The sequence below is a fragment of the Pinus tabuliformis genome, chromosome 7, assembly GCF_031772625.1.
Source record: "Pinus tabuliformis cultivar Carrire ecotype Pingquan chromosome 7, CPIR1, whole genome shotgun sequence".
NCBI classification, from domain to species: domain Eukaryota; kingdom Viridiplantae; phylum Streptophyta; class Pinopsida; order Pinales; family Pinaceae; genus Pinus; species Pinus tabuliformis.
This window is the reverse complement of record NC_142293.1, coordinates 553,377,044-553,391,665: the sequence shown is the minus strand read 5'-3', so window position 1 is coordinate 553,391,665 and position 14,622 is coordinate 553,377,044.

Genomic DNA, 14,622 nt, shown 5'->3' with positions numbered 1-14,622 from the left:
TTCTTGTAGCCTGGACTATCCCTCCCAAAATCTGCGCAATTTTTCCTTCTAGCTGAGCCAGACCTCGTGGACAGTCACGGTTGACTCAAATTATCCATCTTCATCACCCAGTGACTATTGCGCAGTTTTCATCAGTAGTGCCTAAAGCCATCATCCCGTCTCACAACCGTGTTGCCTCTCCTGGTCACCTGCTTCTAAAATGATCATGTGTCATGGTAGCCTAGGAGGTTTTTGGATTTGATGTCGTCTCGTCATGAGTGACTGCAGGTACAAGTACGCTGACAAACATGGTGCAACGGCGAATAGGATGAATGAAGGGAGTACATGCAGAAGGATAGGCTCACCAATGGACGAACAAATGATGCATACAAAGAGATGTGCTCATGAATGGATGATCATGCAAAGATGTGTTCGTGAACGGGTGGACGAGCAAACATCCAAGATGTTCTCACGGATGGACGAATGAAAAAACATCCACCTTTCGCGAATAGATGAACCTGTCAAGCCTTCCAACATACAAACAAGGAGCAACATGCCAAAGAAATATCAAGCGAACCAACGACCATCAAAGACTCCTTGCACTTTGCCATGTGGAGGTGAAGCCATGAAACACCATGAAGACATCCATCACCTAGCAACACTGCAGCGAGACATGAACTCTAGTAGTAGCACGAATGTACCAACACTGTCATGTTGATTCATGTCATGAGTCATGTTGTCCAAATCTCTGCTGTGGGCCATGTTGTCAATCAATGTAATGTAACATGGAAGCCCAAGAGACCCACTTGTTGTACAAAGAGTCATGTAAATTCATGGAAGTCAAACAATCATGAGGGTAGTCAAACAATCACAAGGGTCAGTTTCACCCTTGGCTATAATTACCCCCTCATTTGTACATGCAAGGGACTTTTTCACCATAGCTCCTCCCACATAGCCAAGAGAGTCTGTAATATTTTATTTGAGGAGTAAGTAGTGGCTCCAACGCCTTGCGCATGAGAATAGTGATGTACGGTGTAACGATGTGTCTTGGAACTTTTGCTTCATTTAGAAGCTTGCTAACAGGCCAACACGTTTTCACACATGTATTGTAACTATTTTAAAACTAATATTGAACACTTGTAATGCATGTTGCTTTAGCCTGTGTTGAACACTTGAAATATTTCACTTGTTGTAATGCATAATATGTTAATGAAAATGTGTTGTATATGTTGTTAACTTTGTCTCGCCCGTGGTGGCTACCCCCCCAGACATCAGACAAACCTTTCACATAAAACTTGCTATAACAACTGTTGCACTCATGTGGACTCATCTGATGAGTGTTGTACATGTTACCTTACCTTGTGTGTTGTGACTGCCGCATCCATGTGGACTGCTCCTCCGGAAGTTGTGCATGTCCTGTTGTGTTGTGTGTTCCTAGCTGAGTTGGGAGTTCATCCCAACCAACTTGGGACTCACTCCCACCCTCTCCTTCTACAGTGAAAGAACCATTGACACAAGTAACACTAGCAATCACCAGGCACGCGAACCTCACTTCTCAAATAAAAAGCTAACCACTCTGATGTGCTAACAAGCAAGAGTTGAGGAAAATCCTTAAGACAATGGCAACCGGGCCATAATGTCAAATGGGACTCCCACACCAAATGGTTTGAGGTCTAGTTGGGACTTCATACCAGGGTGATCCCCTAAATGTTGGTTGGTCCAACACCATCAAGATTTATGGCACTAGAAGGAGGGCAGCTAGTTGTATATGAATGAATATCCCCTCACACTCATTCATGAACCATCTAGTGAAGGCAGTAACTCGCACTCCCTCTCACCTACACGTGACTCTGTAGTTCGTTACTTCTCACCTCCCAGGATTGAAAACAAGATTCTGTATCATCAACTTCGCTCCGTCTATCCCATCACTCGCCAGTTCACGAAAGTAGTCAGACTGATCCCAGGCATACAACATCTTCCATATGCATAAAGGAACTCAAAATCCACTCCCACATGAGTTGTTGTATCATCAGTGGAAGAACCAGTCCTTGCCACACTTGAAGTTCTAGCAAAAGCTATTGAAGACGGAAAGGAACCTTCAGTCTTCCGGCTTGGTGAACAAGACACTCTTGTGATCTTGGGATCAGACTCCGATACAAGAGCCAGAGGGGAAGGCAATGGAGGAGGAGGTGGTGGAGACAAACCAACAGACTCAGAGTCGGAACCATTGGATTCTGAAAGAGAGGAAGAGCACGAGGAAGAAGAAGAGATGGTTGACCCAAACTTGGAATGGATGACTCAGGGACCATTATCTCTCCCGCTATTCTACATAAGATGCCGAAGTGAGCGGAGAGAATGAACATAAAGTTCAACCCTGATAACATGGTGAAGACAGAAGAAAACTTGGACAACTTCAACCTACAGCTACAAACCCTTGCGGTACGGTATGATGACATAGCATGTAGATTGTTTCCATGTACCTTGGGCGATCGCGCAACCACATGGTATCACAAACTTCCACTAAACTCCATACAAAACTGGGGTGCATTCAAATGCATTTTCCTTGAGAAGTTCGCTGATTACAAGACCCCAACCATGCTACTCAAAGAATTGGGAAGCCTGAAGATGGAGGGAAAATAGAAAGTGAAAGACTTCAATCAGAGGTTTACATGCATGTTGAACAAATTTGTAGCAGACACCAAACCTCATGACTCCATCACTATTGATTACTACACGTATGCACTGCTGACTAGCATTGCGCAGTTCATCAAGCGAGCTGCAAAACCAACACTCTTAGAAAATTGTAAAGAATCTATTGTTGTTGAGAAAGACCTGCGTACAATTGGAGTCATCAAGGATGACGAATCAACAAAAGACTCCAAATATGCGAGTAGGAAGTCCCAAGCGATGGCGATCAAGGGTAGAGACAAGGAAGCAACTGATATTGAGACCCTTACTTACCTTGTCAAGAACTTGACTACGAAAGTGTCCGAGCTCAAACAATGGGAAACAAGCACATTTGCAAGCAACCATCCACCCAAACAGAGATAGGAAAGTAGCTCATCCAGTAGCTTATCAAGTAGCAACCGGTTTGCTTCAAAAACTATGCAAAAGCCTATGTTCCAGCTCAAACAGTGCACAGATCCTAAGTTTTGTTCCTTCCACAAAGAACATCTCCCTGAGAACTCTTGTTCGGATTGGAAGTGAGTCATTAGCTCTGTCTACAGTCATACCTCCATAAAAGTTTCCTTTGCCTTATGTAAATCAAATTCAACATCTTTGTCAGTAGCCTTGCGCACCAATATATTTTCTTCTGGTTGTTTTCTTGCAGTCCATCTTCATGTGGTTCTGATCTCATCATCTGGATGTTCTGAGTGGGTTGCTGGTTCTTCTTTTCTTGCATCTTTGTGATGATTACGGAACAATATTCTATAACGTGGTCAAACTGGAGGCAATATTGGCAAGAGGGGTGTGTCAGGTTCTGACAATCTTGTGCAAAGTGGCCTGGTTCCCCACAATTGTAACAAATAATCTGTCTACGACCTCTTCCATCTCCTCCCCCTTGTCCTCTTCCTTGTCCCTGGAATCCTCTGTGTGTTGCAGGTGCACCTTGATCCTACTAAGGACGTGTCTCATTTTGTACTCTATATGTTGGAGTTATGTCCATCATTAACTCATAGCTTTGGCAATTGCGCTCATCATGGCCTACAGACTTACAAAAATTGCAAAATATTTGTTGGGTAGTATGTACAAACTTCTGCAACAAATGGAAATTGTTTGTCGAGTGTTTTCTTGTTATTTGGCAAATAGCGCACCATGGCACTACATCGTTACTTGATTCAGTGGAATTTTCTAGCTTCAAGGGGATAAGACCTCCCCCAATTAGATAATTATGATATACTGGGCAATGATCCTTTTCATGACCATGCCCTTTTCACTTTAAGCACCATACTTCAACGCGGGTCTCATTTTGGACCTATTTCCCCTTTTTGAGATCCTGTAACTCCATATGCAGGCTAGCTAACTATGACTGAATCTAATGCATTCCCATATTTGTATCCTGAATAGGTGAAGCCTCAAACTTCATTGAAATTTCCAATGCTTCAACCTGTGATCCAACCTTCTGCTGTGAAAACGATAATCTCAAATGAGGTAACAACAAAGCAATATACCAATCCTTATGTTTCTCATCCAGGATCTGTATATTAGCATGTTGTAGCAGAAATTTCAACCTTTGGCCAAAATCCCATGCAGATTCATTCACCTTCTGCTTAATTTCTTTAACCTCAGTCACAGACTTGGCTTGATACTTGGTCTTTTTGAATTCATTATTCAACGCATCTTTTGTGTCTTTCAATGACACATTTGGATGAGTCGTATTGTACTTAATATACCAACACACCACCCTATCTTGCAATGTTGTGACTAGTTGTGCTTTCTTTAAATCGTCATTCGTTATCTGTCATGACTTCCACACAACATCTGCTACAAACCAAAATTAATTAGGGTTTTCTATCCCCAAAGCCTTGAATATAAGCATCTTCATAGTGTTCACCATACTAAATAGCAATACCCTGATCTATTGTCTGCGGTGCACCTTGAGGCATATTTAAAGTATTACTTTCTCTGTCACTATTAGATGATCCCATCAAATGACTGTACTCAGTACCTATATCTAGATCTCTTCTTAATGGTTTCCCACTTTGCGTAGCTCCCATCGAGTCTCATCTAAACAACAATGTTGGGTCCCTATAATACTAGTGATTACCCCATTACTATTGTAATTGTACGCCTTATTAATATTGTTGTGCCCCTATTATCCCCATATTGTTATTACTGTGCCCCATAGAATCCCTCTATTGTTATTTTTGTGGCTTTATATTATTATTGTTAGGTTGGCTGGGTTATATTGTGACTCCTTAGACTCCTATATATAGAAAGGAGGTTTTGTCATTTGTATCATCGAATAATTGTTCATTTATGTAATGTAAAGGAGGTTTCCCCTCGAAGAGGCTGAATTCTAAGGCGTTGATCTATCTTTTCTATCTTTTTCTTGAGCTAGTTTCATAACATTTGGTATCAGAGCTTTGGATTCTAGGGTTTCGCTGCTCCAAACAGGTCATCGTGGAATTTTCGCTATAACTTTTTTTTTTGTGATGTTTCAGAAGTTGCAAAAAAAACCCATTTGACAAGAAATCACGTTGAACCTCAGATCCAAATTTCAGAGATTTTCGCGCTATATTTGCGGAGATATGATTTGAGGAAGTTGGTCTTTTTGCAGACTCCTGAATTACATTCCAAACAGGTGACCTGGGGAAAATCATCATAACTTTCTCTCTGGGGATCAGATTGAAATTTCGTAAGTAGGTACAAAAAAAGGACGGACTGTAGTTTCTTGTATGCATTTTTCAGATCCAAAGGTCGAAACAGTGACTTGTGGCATGTCGTACAAGTTTGCTCTACTGAACTAGTCTGTAATCAAGTCACTATGGGAGATTTCGCATAACTCTTCCTTGGAGAATCCAATTTGGGTCAGACTTGTGGCATTGGAAAGAGGACACAGAGGGCTACTGCAGGTCACAAATTTAGAACTAGATGATCGAAAAGTACAGAGATACATCAGAGGCAATATTGAGCTCCTACAAAGTGAAAAAATGTGTGTAGATTTTCTTAAATTTTTGCTTAAGCTTGGTTTGAAAATTTATTTTGAAGGAATTCAAAGGGCATAGTATAGCATTATTATCACTAACTGATGCCCCAAGGAAAGAAATGCAAACACCTAGTAAGGAACCTGAAAGCTCTAGCATAACTCATGAAGAAGAGGAAGAAATGCAACATGATATATCAAAATTACAAGACCAAGTGCAACAACTGTCCCTTGCACAAAAAGGAACAGAATCTAAGATGGATGGTTTAAAGAAAGATGCAGAAGCTAAGATGGATGGTTTAAAGAAAGGTGTAGAAACTAAGATGGACTGTTTAAAGAAAGGCGTAGAAGCTAAGATGATTGACGTGGAAGCTAAGATGGATGATTTGAAGATAGATTTGAAGACAAACATGGAAGATTTGAAGACAGGCGTGGAATATTTGAAGACACATTTGAAGACAGATTTAACAAAGTTTCTACAAGAAATGTTTACTAATGGTGAAATGGTAGTAAAGGAAACTCATGATGAAAACAAAAGAAATATTAATCATGATTTCATAGACTCTAATGTTGGATCGAAGACCCACCATATTCCGAAAATCAATATGAAGAAGTTTGATGGCAAGGATCCCACAACATGGATATTACAGATGGAGCAATTTTTCGATCTCAATAATGTGCAAAACACACAAAAGGTACGTATTGCAACTTTATATTTGGAATCAAATCAGTTTGTATGGTATCAATGGCTTTGCTCTCATAAACAATTTATCACTTGGGCAATTTTTACAGAAGAATTGATAGCACATTATGAGGATACAAAAAGCAACACTTTCTGTAGCCAATTGATAAGTCTCAAACAAAAGGGTTCAATAATGGAGCACATTGAGGAGTTCCAAAAATTGAACATAAGGGTAAAAAATATTCCAGAGGAGCATAGGATTTATGTGTTCATAGGGTCTTTAAAGGATAATATCCAACATGATGTTCGCCTTTGGGAACCTGATTCATTAGAGAAGGCATTCAGATTAGCAAGAAAAATCGAAAGAAAAATTATGGCAACCAGGAAGCATACCACTCACAACTATAAAGACGGAAGTGTTGTTTCCCCTAGTCTTCCACAACCTATAAGGTTCACACCACAACAATTGGAAGAAAAAAGAGCAAAAGGGCTTTGTTACAGTTGTGATAGAAAATACACTAAAGGTCATAAGTGTGCTGAGAAGAAATTATTCTACATAGATTGTGAAGAGGAAGAAGAAAAGGAGCAAGAAGGGTCAAAAGAAGAGGATATACTCCAAGAACAAAGCCTAGATAAAGAAGAAATGAATCCGACCATACCTTGTAATGCATTGGCGGGAATTACCACTCCTCAGTCCATCAAGATAGAAGGACAAATCAAGAAGAAAAGGGTAATAGTGTTGATTGATTCAGGAAGTACCCACAATTTTATTCATTGTAAGGTAGCAAAAGAATTGAATTGCTTCTTATATCCAGCACCAGAGTGTCAAGTGATGGTTGCAAATGGAGGAACAATAAATTGCTCTGGAAAGTGCCATAATATCAAGCTATCCGTGGGAGAATATGTATTGACTAGCCCAATGCTTTCCATTCCAATGGGAGGTGCTGATGTTGTACTAGGAGTCCAATGGCTACAATCCTTGGGTACAATAGCTTTTAATTTTCAAGAACTTTTCATCAAATTTTCTACGGAAGGAAAGGAAGTTGAATTAAGGGGTATTGCAAGGAAACTAGGAAAGATAATCAACTCTAATGGTATGACAAAGCTTCTAAAAAAGGAACAAAGAGGTGTAATTGCACAATTATGTTCACTAGATGTTTCCACATCGGAATCATCTATTTCTCCAGGTCTCAAAAAAGTCCTGGACCATCATTCCAAGGTATTTGAGACTCCCAAAGGTCTCCCACCTATGCGTGATCATGATCATGCTATTCATCTGATTCCAGGTAGTGTTCCTCCAAACATTAGGCCGTACAGATATCCATATGCCCAAAAGAGTGAAATTGAACGTATGGTTGTAGAAATGCTAGAGGCTGGTATAATTCAACCGAGTCAAAGTTCTTTCTCTGCTCCAGTAGTATTGGTGCACAAGAAGGATGGATCATGGCGCATGTGTCCAGATTATAGCGAGCTCAACAAGCTCACTATTAAAGATAAGTTTCCCATTCCTGTCATTGATGAATTACTGGATGAATTGCATGGATCAATTTACTTCACCAAGTTGGATCTTCGTTCAGGATATCATCAAATTAGAATGAAGATTGAAGACATTCTGAAAACAACATTTAGAACTCATGAGGGTCATTATGAATTTTTGGTCATGCCTTTTGGCCTTACCAATGCACCTTCAACATTTCAAGGTTTGATGAATTCAATTTTCAAACCATTCCTTAGAAAATTTGTGTTAGTATTTTTTGATGATATACTAATCTACAGCAAGTCTTGGAAGGATCATGTTGAACATGTTGACAGGGTGCTACAACTATTGGAGGAAAAACAATTATATGCAAAAAGATCCAAATGTTTCTTTGGAGTCCAAGAGGTGGAATATCTGGGTCATATTGTATCTCATGAAGGGGTTAAGGTAGACCCTAGCAAAATTAAAGCCATTAAGGAATGGAAAATCCCCACATCCATAAAGCATCTGCGAGGATTTCTCGGGTTGACAGGGTATTATCGCAAGTTTGTTAAGAATTATGGGAGAATAGCAGCACCTCTAACAACATTATTGAAGAAAGATGCATTTTCATGGACTCCGGAAGCAACAAAGGCCTTTGAACATCTTAAAGAGGCAATGTGCAAAGCACCAGTCTTAGCTACACCAGACTTCACAAAAACCTTTATTGTGGAATGTGATGCTTCAGGAAATGGAATTGGTGCTGTTCTAATGCAAGATGAAAGACCCATTGCTTTTGAAAGTCGTCCAATCAAGGGAAAGTTTTTACACAAAGCTATTTATGAGAAGGAAATGTTGGCAATACTCCATGCACTTAAGAAATGGTGACCCTACCTAATGGGAAGACACTTCAAGGTAAAAACGGATCATGATAGCCTTAAATACTTTTTAGAACAAAGATTATCCTCTGAAGAGCAACAAAAGTGGGTCACAAAGATGTTGGGTTATGACTTTGAAATCATCTACAAAAAAGGGAAGCAAAATGTGGTGGTAGATGCACTCTCAAGAAAGGATGAGGATGTGGAAGCATTGTTGTGCGCCATTTCTATTATCCAACCAGATTGGATAAACGAAGCAAGGGAGGAATGGAAGAATGACGAAGAAGTGTGGGCACTTATTCGAAAGTTACAACAAGATTCCAGTACGTCTGATACATTTAGCTGGAAAAATGATTCGTTATGGTACAAAGATTGCTTATACCTCTGTAAGAATTCCCAGCTAAAACAAAAGATTCTTATGGAATTGCACACTTCTCCCTTAGGAGGGCACTCAGGATTTTTAAAAACTTACCACAGGGTTAAGAAGGAATTTTTTTGGGATGGCCTTAAATCAGATATTCAAAAGTTTGTGGTGGAATGTTTGGTTTGCCAACAAAATAAAGTTGAAACAATTAAGACACCGGGTCTATTACAACCTTTATCCATTCCAAGCCAATGTTGGGAGGAGGTTTCAATGGATTTTATCACAGGTTTACCCAAGTCTGAGGGAGAGAGTGTCATCATGGTGGTAGTTGACAGACTTACCAAGTATGCACACTTTTGTGCATTATCACATCCATTTAAAGCCAGTACAGTTTCTACTGCATTTATGGAAACAATTCAAAAGCTACATGGAAACCCAAAGATTATTGTAAGTGACAGAGATCCCATTTTCACTAGAAATTTTTGGACAGAATTATTTTCTTGTCTTGGTACTCAATTAGCTCATAGCTCATCTTATCATCCTCAATCTGATGGGCAAACTGAGATAGTAAACAAATGTTTGGAAGGATATCTTCGTTGCTTTGTATCTGATAAACAGACACAATGGGTCAAATGGTTGCCTCTAGTTGAATGGTGGTATAACACTTCCTTCCATACAACAACAAAAATGACCCCATTTATGGCACTTTATGGGTATTAGCCACCATCCATCACATCATATTTAAGAGAAAATTCTAAGGTTCAGGCAGTGGAACATCACATCGAACATCAACAACAAGTCCTCCAACTCTTAAAGGATAACCTCGTGTTGGCACAGAATAGAATGAAACAACAGGTGGATCAACATCGCAGCGAAAGAAGTTTTGATGTAGGTGATTGGGTATTCCTACGGCTACAACCATATAAGCAAATGTCCCTCAAGCAAGCTAAGAAGGATAATAAATTATCACCAAAGTATTATGGTCCATACAAGGTGTTGCAAAAGATTGGTACTATGGCATACAAATTGGAGCTTCCTGCAGCTTCTCGATTGCACCCATTTTTCCATGTTTCATGTTTAAAGAAGGTTATAGGCGACAAGCTCCCAGTTCAAACAATATTTCCAGAACTTGACGAGGAAGGAAAAATTATATTGGAACCGGAAGCAGTCACAGAAACAAGAACTCGATAGCTACGAAATCGATCAATTTCAGAGTATCTTATCAAGTGGAAGAACTTATCCGCTAAATATTCCACATGGGAGGATGAGAATTTTATATAGAAGTATCCACAACTACTCAAGTGTTGAGGACAACACTTTTTTTGAAGGAGAGGGGCATGTTGGGTCCCTATAATACTAGTGATTACCCCATTACTATTGTAATTGTACCCCTTATTAATATTGTTGTGCCCCTATTATCTCCATATTGTTATTACTGTGCCCCATAGAATCCCTCTATTGTTATTTTTGTGGCTTTATATTATTATTGTTAGGTCGGCTGGGTTATATTGTGACTCCTTAGACTCCTATATATAGAAAGGAGGTTTTGTCATTTGTATCATCCAAGAATTGTTCATTTATGTAATGTAAAGGAGGTTGCCCCCTCGAAGAGGCTGAATTCTAAGGCGTTGATCTATCTTTTCTATCTTTTTCTTGAGCTGGTTTCATAACAAACAATTTAGTTGCATAACTAGTTTCTCACACAATAGCATTTTAATCCAAGTTTTCAGAGACTTCAGATACTTACCCCTTGGTCCTTTGAAAAACCGACGTTCATCTTCACTATAATTGGTAGATGTATCAATTGCGAGCTTAGTAATAAATCCGCCCAAAATTATATAGATCCAATAATTGACATCCTTCACGACCTTGTTTTTTTATCCTTCTAGGTGCTTCACTAACTCTAGAGTCCACACAATAGGGTTACCCAACTTCCAAGTAGGTTGACCATCCATCAATTTAGCCAACTATTCGTATAATTCACATGGAAAAGAGAAGAAGAAAACTTCGTGTTCCTTTTTATATAGATATCTCTGCAACCACTCTCTTTTAACATGCACAGATTCCTGTCTTCTTGGGTTGCAAACTCGTGCAGATTCCAATCTATCCACTTTTCAATCTCCTTCTTAGTCGGTATCCACTTATGCTACATCAAAGATTCCTTAGTTAGATCTAGGTCCCGACAACGGAACCATTTGTTAGCTTAAGGGGGCTTGAATACAAGTTCAGAGTAAGCTGCGCTAACCAACAAAACCCTTCACTACTGGCCCTTTCGGAAAAACCCGCATAACGCAGGCTGCAGTCTCACCCAAGGTAGTATTGGGGATTCTAGAACCAGGTTTCTGTATCCAGAAGACTATGTGATGTGTTTCTACCAAAATCAGGGCTTTATCTTGATCTTCGCGAACCCTTAACCCTTAAAACCTAGAAATTACAACAATTAATAGTTAGCAGATTTATACCCTTTGCTGATTGCCCTAAAAATGCATAACACCATAAAAATAACCAGATCTACGTCCTCGCGAATCTATTAAGTACTTTTCCAGATTAATTACATTCAACAGATCAAAAATATATTAAATTCAGAGAGAAAACAATGATACACAAATAGTTCTTCAAAACAAGCCTTTATTATGATTTAAATCTTCAATTATAGTCTTTCCAACCCTGCGCACACAGTTGCAGGGGCCCGCGCACTCAAATGTGGACTTTCCAAGGTCTCCATGCACAGAGCTGTAGGAGCCTTCCCCTTCACCCAAGTACAGAATAGACAAAAATAGACTCAAATCATGCACTGTTCTTCTATGATATTCTACACCTATGACTCTTCTATGACTTCCTTTTATATTCTTCCTCATTACAATACCATGCTCTGCGAACCATGGGTAGGTCTTAAAACAGCTTGAATCTTAACAAACTAAGGGGTTTTGACCTTCCTAAATCGCCTTTGACTCATATCGACTTGCGTTGCTCGCGTTCCGCTCCTCAAAATGCGGAGAGTTTACAATATTTCACAAAACTTAAGAAAATTTGACCCAGGGGACCCTTTCCCAACAATAGGCCAAATAAGTCCAATTTTTTTTAAGCCATATATTTGTAAAAAAATGTCATACCACAATGAAGGTTTATTACAAAAATTGAGTTGTCAAGAAGAAGGGTTAAATTATATGTAGATTTAAGAGACCATTGTATGCAAAAAGAAGAGTTGGATTGAGGGTTATGGAGCAGTAAAAGAAGGGGTAGAATTATGTCCACTATGGAGTTTAAAATTGAACATATTTTGTGGAGGATGAGAGATTTCATATAAAAGCAAATATGAGCGAGAAAAGGAAATAGGTGATGATAAACTACAAATTATTTCCAAATATAAAAATTTTGAATACGAACTAAAGTAAACATTGTGCATTTTTTACGTTGTGTAGACAAAATTTTAGAGTAGGTAGTCATATAAATCAAGGTATTATAGATTATATACACCAATATGCGTGGGCACTATCCCTTGATGTTTCTTTTGGAGAATCATCATACTTTGTAACACTTATAGATTATTATTCTAGAAATGTGAGGGTCTATGTTGTTAAAAGAAAAGATAAAGTGTTTAATTTAAACAATTTAGAGTTTGGGTTGAAAAGAGAACTAGTAGGACAAGTAGATGTTAGAGAATAGATAATGGATGTGAGTTTACATCTTTGAAATTTGAAAACTATTACAAAGAAATTGCGATTCAATAGCATAGAACCATAATATACATTCCCTAGAAAAATGGCATGGTAGAATGCATGAATGTAACTCTTCTAGAGAGAGTAAGGATAATTCTCAATGATTCCAATTTGTAGCAAGAGTTGTGGGAAGAGGAACTCACTAAAATTTTATGTCTAGTAAATTTTTCACCATTGATTGCCATAAATTATAAGATTCATGGAGAGACATGGATAAGCCATCGTGATTACTAAAATTTAAATTATTTTAGTTTTGAACTTTATGCTCTTACTTCTAAAAACCAATGTTCTCGATTAGACCCCAGGTCAAAGAATTATGTCTTTGTTGTTGATGATGATTTAGCTATGGGATATAGATTGTTTTATCCTACTACCCACAAAATAATTATTAGTAGAGATGTAGTATTTCTTGAATCCCCCCTCTTTAAATAAGGCATTACAGAAGTTTATATGAAACAAGAAGAAGTACCAATAAATAAACAAATTCTTTTGAGGAATCAATTATCTATTAAAAGTAAAAAGGAAGAAGAATTTTCTCATGAAGAAGAGCCTATGGATGTAGAAAATATTCAAGAAAATGTGGAAATACCACAACCAACATTAAGAATATTTACATCAGAAAAGAATCCTCCTAAAAGGTATAATGATTATGTTTCATCTATTGCTTTGATTATTAACAATGGGAAACCCTATTGTTATAAGGAATCAATAAATGACTTTGAAAGTGCTAAATGGAAAATAACAATAAAAGAAGAAATGGATGCCTTGGAGGAAAACAAAACTTAGGCCTTGTAGGTCCTCCAAAAGATACAAAAGCTGTTTGGTGTACAAATTGAAAAATGTGTTGATTGTAAAGTTGAAAGATATAAATCTAGATTGGTAGAAAAGGAGTGTTCTCAAATAGAAGGTATTATTTCTGTGAAAAAATTTCACTAGTTGTTAAGCTTGTTTATATCGATATCATATTAGCACTAGTTTCTTTACTTGATATTAAGTTAGATTAGTTAGATGTTAAAATTACATTTATACATGGAGATTAGGATGAGGAAAAATAAATTGAACAACTAGAAGATGTTCTTCAGCATTACAAAAGAAAGTTTAATTGCAAGCTTCTAAAATCACTATATGGACTAAAGCAGTCTCCCAAGAAATGGTACAATAAGTTTTATTCTTCCATGGTAAGCCCAAATTATATTAGCACTAAGTATGACCATTGTGTTTACATCAAATGTTTGAATGGTATATTCATTATGTTAGTGTTATATGTTGAAAATATGCTTATTACAACAACAACAAAAAGGCTCGGATCAATAGATTAAAGGATTAGTTGGCTAGGAATTTTTGTTATGTAACCATATCACGAAAAAGGAAGAAACATAGATCAACAACTTGAAAATAAGCCTCTTTGAGGGGAAACCTCCTTTTACATCACATAAATTAATTCTTCTTGGATGATTCAAATATATATAGGAGTCTCATGGGTCAAAATATAATTAGAGCCTCAGATGATTTAAATGATGAAACCTCCTTGGTATATATATGAGTCTAAAGGGTCAAAATATAATTAGGGTCTACATAACAATAATAATGTAAGGGCTCTACAATAACGATAGTGGGATTCTATGGGGCACAACAAGAACAATATGGGGGTTCTATGGTGTAAAACAATAACAATATGGGGGATATACTAGTATTATAGGGACCTAACATCCTCCTCTCCTTCAAAAGAGTATTTTGCTCAACGCTTGAGTAGTTATGTATGCTTTTGTGCGAAACACTCATCCTCCTATGCGGAATCTTCAAGAGGTAATTTTTTCCATTTAATGAGATACTTTGAAATTGATCGATTATTTACTTACCAAATTATTGTTTCTATGATTGCTTCAGGCTCCAATAT